The sequence below is a fragment of the Mustela nivalis genome (assembly GCF_964662115.1).
Source record: "Mustela nivalis genome assembly, contig: HAP1_SCAFFOLD_1345, whole genome shotgun sequence".
Classification (NCBI taxonomy): domain Eukaryota; kingdom Metazoa; phylum Chordata; class Mammalia; order Carnivora; family Mustelidae; genus Mustela; species Mustela nivalis.
In genome coordinates, this window is record NW_028135319.1 from 115,417 (window position 1) to 123,258 (window position 7,842).

The 7,842-nt window shown below is 42.9% G+C and overlaps 1 pseudogene across 1 annotated transcript; it reads right to left on the bottom strand.

The window, feature by feature from the left end:
- Positions 1–2,029: 2,029 nt before the first annotated feature.
- LOC309857829 (PRELI domain containing protein 3B pseudogene) lies at positions 2,030–2,593 on the bottom strand (annotated as a pseudogene). The gene is made up of 2 exons: positions 2,369–2,593; positions 2,030–2,295 (listed from the first exon to the last, which is right to left on the bottom strand). The product of its transcript is annotated as a PRELI domain containing protein 3B pseudogene (transcript).
- Positions 2,594–7,842: the final 5,249 nt, after the last annotated feature.

The window sequence follows — 7,842 nt, forward strand, 5'->3', positions numbered from 1 at the left end:
ACCGCGTCTCGCCTGGGGGCTGGGGGTGGGGGTGGAGGGTCTGAGGGGGCTCTGCGGGTTGGAGAGTCTGTCTCTGGGGCTCTGCGTTCTCGCCGTCTGTGCAGAGGTCCCTCCGTCTGTGTCTGTCCCTGGTCTCCCTGGGTATCCGTGTGTCCGTGTAGGTGAGCCGGCCTGTCTGTGTCTCTCGGTCAGGGCCCGGGGCGGGTGGGTGGCCAGGGGAAGCGCGGCGGAGGAAGGGCCACGGGGCGGGGCTGCCGCTTCTGGGCCGGTGTGTGGCGTCCGCGGCGGCCTCCCAACAGTCCCTGAACGCCTCAGCCCCTGAGCCCGGTCCCCTCACGCCCCTGACCCCCTGACCCCTGGCCACCCCAGTCCCAGCATCGCGGGCCCCTGGCCCCAAAAGGGCGGCCCGCTGCCCGGGCGGCCGGCCACAAGCCAGCGTTTCCGCCTGCACGGCACGAGGCCCACCCGCGCCTCAGCCGGCCTTGGGGGGCTGCTGGCAGAGCGGGGCAGTTTTGGAGGGGCTTTGGGCCCAGAAGCAGGGAAAGGGGACCGGGGTGAGGACCAAAGGGGGCAATGGGAGGTCGATGGGGAGAATGTAGGGAATTCCCTTTCTGCTCGAGTGGAGTCCTGGCCAGGTGGAGAGATAGGTCAGTGGTGTCCAGCTGGCGGGGCTGTCGGTGGGCTTGGGAGCTTGGGGCAGCCCGAGGGCCTCACACCGGTCCATTGCCCTGGACCCGGCTCGGGACCGGGGCCCAGGGCCCGGGGAGCACAGGCCCTCGGAGAGGTTGCCCAAGCCCGGGCTCCTGGCCTGCTCCTGCCTCCTGCCCCCCACACCCTCGGCCCCGGCCCCCCCACTCCCCGCCCTACTCCCACAGCCCCGCGGCCCCCACGCTGCTCCCTTCTTCCATGGCTTGGTCCTCACCCCGGTCCCCCTTTCCCTGCCTCTGGCCTAAAGCCCCCTCCAATACTGCTCCGCCCTGCCAGCATCCCCCCAAGGCCGGCTGAGTCGCGGGTGGGCCTCGTGGCGTGGTGGCGGAAACGCTGGCTTGTGACCGTCGCCCGTGCAGCGGGCCGCCCTTTTTGGGCCAGGGGCCCGTGATGCTGTGTCTGGGATGTCTAGGCTAGGGGTCAGGGGTCAGGGCTGTGAGGGCCTGGGCTCAGGGTCTGAGGCTTCATGGACTGTTGGGAGGCCGCCGCGTTGGCCAGGTCGCCCAGCGGTGGCGGCCAAGGGAGAGGGAGGGCGGCCCAAAGGGGAGAGAAAAGAGGAAGGCCAAACACATCGTTTGGTGGGGAAAAAAAAAGCCTACAGCACCCGGTATTCCCAGTGGTCTCCTTTCCAAGTACTAACCAGGCTCGACCCTGCTTAGTGAATAGGAGTGTTCACACAAGGAGGGGGAAGAGGCAAAGGTAGAGGGAGATGCGGACTTCCTGCTAAGTGGGAAACCTGATGTGTGGCTTGAAAGATGGACCCTGAGATCATGATCTGAGCCAAAGACCTATGCCTAACCAACTGAGTCACTTAGCTGCCCCTATTATTTCTCTCTCTCTCTTTTTTAAAGCATTTCCTAATGCAAGCTCTTTAGGTTTACTGTGGCAAGATAATTATATGTATTTAGGTGGCTCAGCTTTTCTGGGGTTAGTCCAAAGCCGGGAAGATTACTAATGCATGAAAAGCTTTACAGTTCTACATTAAAGGAGGTGTAATATGCCAATATGATTTTCTAGGTCCTTTTCAGAAATTGCTAAATTTTCACATAACTGTAGAATCCTCAGGAATTACACTTGATCTTAGCCAAAAGGCCGAGAAGCGATGGAATCCTCAGGAATTAGATGGACATTTCATACAATACTACTTTCAGATGATCCCTTTTATTTAGAAATCTGCCACCTCTTTGTTTTGATAAAAAATCATATAGCTTTTTTTCAGCTTATTAAAAAATATCCTATCTTAAATATATTTCTGATTTTTAAATAATAAGTATATTGCCAGTTTGCAGAGATGTGGGGAGCGGGTTTATCGTGTAACAGCTTACATTCTCTTTTCTCTTGCAAACCCTGCCACTGCCATTGGTGTCTTCATGCTCCCTCTTGCCAAAGCTGCCAAGTCTTCAGTCTCAGCATTTAATTGATGTATTACCCATTCAATTGTTTCCTGACCTTTATTGGCATTTGAAGATACCATCCTGCCGTCAGTCCTTCAAGGTAACTGCTAAGACTGACTCCTTCCATAGTGATCACAGCTTCTTGAGTCAAAATATTTTTTTCTGGGTCCTGAAGGTGTGCTTTGTGTATAAACTGCAGAAACCGTATTTGTAAGTGAAATATTAGTAGATTTAAGTTCCATCATTTTCTCTGCAGAATCAAGTACAGAGTATTCTTGCACAAATGTGTTAGTTTTTGCTGCAATATGAGATTTCACAATGGAAGGCAGCCCCCACTCTGTGCTGAGAAGTCTTTGGCTGTACAGCTTTCCAGAGTGATCTGTATGTCTGTCCAGTACATCACCTCCAACCACATTTGGGTCTTCCTGCGTTGCAGCTGTAATAGTTTCCAATGGGTGGTCAAAGGCGTGGTCTGAAGACCAGATCTTCATGGTGCCGGCCACTTGCACAATGTCCCTGGTGTTCACTTTTATTCTTTCTTTTAAAGATTTATTTTATTTATCTGAGAGACAGAAAGAACACGAGTGAGAGGATGGAAGGAGGGAAAGAATCTCAAGCAGAACCACTGAACACAGACCCCAACGTGGACCTGATCCCACAACCCCGAGATCATGACCTTAGCCGAAACCAGGAGTCAGACGCCTAACCAGCTGTGCCACCCAAGCGCCCCTTATTTCTCATTTCTTACCACACCAAGGATGTCCCCTTCTATCCCTTCTTATCTAAAGTTTTTCTTGTTTTTGTGAGTGTCTATTAAATTTTATTCAATGGTTTTGAACATCTATTGAAATCATATGATTTATCTCCTCCATTTTCTTAGTTGGTAAATTACATTAATTTTTAAATGTAAAACAAACTAGATATTCTTGAAACTGAGCTGGGCCATGGTATTCTTTCTATATATTCCTGGCTTTAGTTTGATAATATTTTGTTTTGGATTTTTATATTTGCGTCCTTCATGAGAAAGACAGACCAGTAAGTGTTTTGGGGTAGAGAGGGGGCAGAATATGTTCTTGTTACGATTTAGTATTTAATATCAGGAATATGTTGAATATATAACATGAATTTGGAGTATTTCCTCTTGCTTTCTCTACAGGATCTTTTCGTTTGTTGCTACTTCTTAGGTTTTTCATTCATATGTGAGGACATCTGTGACTGGAGTTGCCTTCATGGGAAGATTTCTTTCTTCCTGTCTCTCTTCTGTTAAGGAAGCTCTTTCCGAACTTGGGGCTTGAACTTACAACCTTGAGATTGAGAGTCAAGTGTTCCATCAATTGAGCCAGCCAGGCACCCACATAGGAAGAGTTTAAATTATAGATGCAATTTCCTTAACAGACACGTGGCACTAGATTTGATTTTCTTTCCTTTCCTTTCCTTTTCTTTCTTTGTTTCTTTCTTTCTGCCTGTTTTTTGTAGACTACATGTCCACAGTGGAGCCCAGCGCAGGACTCAAACTCATGACCCTGACACTGAGACTTGATCCAGGATCAAGAGTCAAACACTCGGGGCACCTGAGTGGCTCAGTGGGTTAAGCCTCTTCCTTCAGCCCCACACCTGGCTCTCTGCTCAGCAGGGAGTCTGCTCCCTACCCACAACCTCTGCGTGCCTCTCTGCCTACTTGAGATCTCTGTCTGTCAAATAAATAAAATCTTAAAAAAAAAGTCAGACACTCAACCAACTGAGCTACCTAGGTGACCCTAGATTTTCTTTTTTAAAAAGTAAGTTTTGATAAGTAGTTTCTTTCTTTGAAAGTAAACTTTCCCCCCACATTTTCAAAATTATTGGCCCTTAATTTCTTCACTATATTTTCATAGACCACAGAAACTGTATAGAGATGTTGTTTTCATGCCAGATAGTGGAGAGTGAACCTTTCTTCTTTATAACTTGATCAGCTTTGGCAAAGAATGGTCAAGGTACAAACTTGGTTTTGTCCTCTCTCTTTATACTATATGCCGATTTTTAAAATTTGTTAATGTCTGATCTGTAACATGTCTTTGTGCATATATTAGCTGTAACTTCCTCTTTTGCTTTAAAAAAAGGTAGAGGCTTACTGATTTTTTTAACTTTTCTAATATATACTATTAAGGATTTTTTTAAAGCATAACTTCTTAGATGTGTCTTACAGGTTTTGGTATGTTGTATTTTGATAATTCACTTAAAAATATTCTCTAATCTAGGGGTACAGAATGTTTCAGTCGGTTAAGTGTCCAACTCTTGGTCTTGGCTCAGGTCGTGGTCTTGGGGTTGTAGGATTGCACTGTATGGAGAGCTGCATGCTCAGTGGGGAGTCTGCTTGATATTTTACCTCTGTCCCTCTCCACCCACTTGCAGGCACATGGGTGTGTTCTCGCTCTCAAATAATAAATAAATAAATAACCTCTAATCTCTATTTAGAAATGTATTTCTTAAATAAATATAACAACACATGTATCTTAATCTGTAAACATTGTGACGTTTTCAGGTTAATCTTTTTCTTACTGATATATTAAACACTGTAAAAAGAATGTTCTCTGTATGATATCAAATCTTTGAAGTTGTGGAAATCTGCTTTGTGTCCCAAACTGGTCAATTTAAGTACAGAGTATGTGTGGATCTGAAAAGTGTGTATGTGTATGTGTATAAATATATTTTGCAGTTTGGGACTGCATTTTACCTGAAGGTAATTACTGTTTCATTTCTCTCTGGCTGCTTTTAAGGTTTGCCATTTATATTCAGTCTTCCTCATAGTTTTTATATCTCTTTTGGAAACTCTCAATCTGTCCATCTTTTTCCCTTTATCATTTTTTAAAAAGATTTTATTTATTTATTTGATAGAGATCACAAGTAGGCAGAGAGGCAGGCAGAGAGAGGGAGAAGCCGACTCCCTGCTGAGCAGAGAGCCTGATGCAGGGCTGGATCCCAGGACCCTGGGATCATGACCTGAGTCTAAGGCAGAGGCTTTAACCCACTGAGCCACCCAGGCGCCCCTTCCCTTTATCATTTTTTTAAAAAATGATAGTTGACACACAATGCTACGTTAGTTTCAGGCATACAATATGGTGATTCAACAAGTCTTTTTCTTTATCATTTTAACCATAGTCATTAAATATGTCAGATAATTCCAATATCTGGAGCTCCCTGTGTCCTAAGCTTAAATTTTTAGAAGAAATATACTAGACCATTCATTCGGCAAATATTTTTGAACACCTTTCATGGACTGTTTTAAGTGTTTGGAATATATACTATAAACAAAATAAGCTGCTTTTCTGAACCTGTTTGGAACCTGGAGAGTTCTGCATGGCCATGCTGAATTACTTTTTGCTTTTTTTTTTCCTGAATTACTCTTAATAGACTGTTATGAATTGAGTTTGCAAGTGTTTTATTTAGAATATATGTATCAAAATTAAATAGGAATTGTTTTTGAACAATATTTTGTTACTAAATTTATAATGTTCCACAGATATTTTTTATGGTATAGAATGTTTAAATTATATGGGCTGTTGGGGGTTGCCTGGTGGCTCCATCAGTTAAGCGTTTGCTTTTGGCTCAGTTCCTGATCTCGGGGTCCTGGGATCGAGCCCTTCATTGGGCTCCCTGCTCAACAGGAAGTCTGCTTCTCCCTCTGCCCCTTCACCTGCCAGTGTGTGCTTTCTCTCTCGGATAAATAAATCTTCTAATATAAATAAATAAATAAATAAGCATGGGTTGTCACTTAGTGTTGGCTAGATTTTTAATCCTGAAAAATATCTGAAATTGTTTTTTTTCCCCCATGGTAAATCATCAAGATCTTCAATTGATTTTTAAATATTTTTAAGTCCTATTTTTGGTTATTGGACTATACACTGATTTTCTACCTTTCTCTAAATCTATTTTGGTAGTTCCTTAATGTTTCAGCCCAAAGCATTGATTTCTTTTGGGATATCATATACAGTATTTTCTTTAGGAAAACAAAATATATTTCATGGAGATCTGAGTGTATCTCCTATATTTTCATAGATACATGACTGTGTCTTAAAAGTGTCCTTGTGGAGTGCCTGGGTGACTTAGAGGGTTAAGCCTCTGCCTTCAGCTCAGTTCATGATTCCACGGTCTTGGGATCAAGCCCCACATCAGGCTCTCTGCTCAGCAGGGAGCCTGCTTCCCCTTTCTCTGCCTGCCTCTCTGCCTACTTGTGATCTCCTCTCTGCCTACTTGTGATCTCTCTCTCTCTCTCTCTCGCTCTGTTAAATAAATAAATAAAATATATTTTAAAAAAGTGTCCTCGTATTTATAGTTGTATTTTCTTTTTTTTTTTTTTTAATTTATTGATTTCACAGAGAGAGTGCAAGCAGGGGGAGCAGCAGAGGGAGAGGGAGAAGCAGGTTCCCCACTGAGCAGGGATCCCAATGTGGGGCTCAATCCTAGGACCCTGGGATCATGACCCGAGCCGACGCTTAACCAACTGAGCCACCCAGGCACCCCTATAGTTGTATTTTCTTTAAGTGATTGTCTTTTCAGATATTTGGTGCCAAAAAAGATAAATGATTTCTTTCTCTTCTTGAAGAATCATCATTGCTCATTTCATTCTTTTAGCCCTCAGTGTTACCTTATCTGCTGTGAATTACGTTAAACCACTTTAATTTTGCTTATATATTTTTTAAAGTTTTTTTATTCATTTGAGAGTGAAAGAGGAGTGGGGGAAGGGCAAAGGGAGAGGAAGAAGCAGACCCTACTGAGCAGGGAACCCAACATGGGGCTTGATTCCAGGACTCTGAGATCATGACCTGATCCCATACAGATGCTTAAGTGATTGAGTCACCCAGGTGCCCCTATTTTGCATATATATTTTTTGCAGTATATTTGATATTTGCCTTTTATTTTGTTTTCAAATTTTTTTTGATATTGCAAATAATTGGTTTTGTTTTCAAATCAGTTATGTCACCCATTGGTAAGAAATTTAGCACATTCATATACCATCTTATAGTTTAGGTTTTTTGTTTTACAGTCTTATTTACTGTATATCCTAGTATAACATCATTAATGTTTTGTGTGTTCTATGTCGTTTTAATTTTTGTCATACACTCAGTTTCTCGTTGCACTGCTGGTCAAATTTACTTTCCTTTTTTTTCCCCTAATTTGATAAATTGTTGGTTTCTAGTTTTGATTATGAAGACATTACTATTATAATAGTCTATATTTCTCTGTTAACACATCTTTGTTGAGTAATGTTTTATCATCAGGTTCTTTTAATTGTCCATTTCTTCCCTTTCATCCAAAAGAAAAGAATGTCAGAATGATATTGCATTTCCACATCACTTCTAAATAAGTGCCTTGGTTTTGCTATTGTATTTCAGAATCTTTTGTTTTAATCTGTTAGTTTTATGAATAGTATATCATCAGTTTTATGCCAGGAACTTAGTGTGTATTATAAGTTCCAAAAAGTATTTTTTTGTCAGTTAATTGAGGTAAGCTGTATATAACTTAAGTGTCAAGCTTGATGAATTTTTATGTGTGTGTGTATGTGTGCACACGCATGCACACACACCCTTGTGTAATTACCACCCAGTACCCAAGAAGTTTCTCTGGTACTTGAGGTTCATCTTACTTTGACATTTCTTATCATTGATTAGTGTTGCTTGTATATCTGGATTCCACTCAGTATCATATATGTGAGATTCATCCATTTTGATGAGTGTATCAGTTTATCAGTTTTTCTTTTATC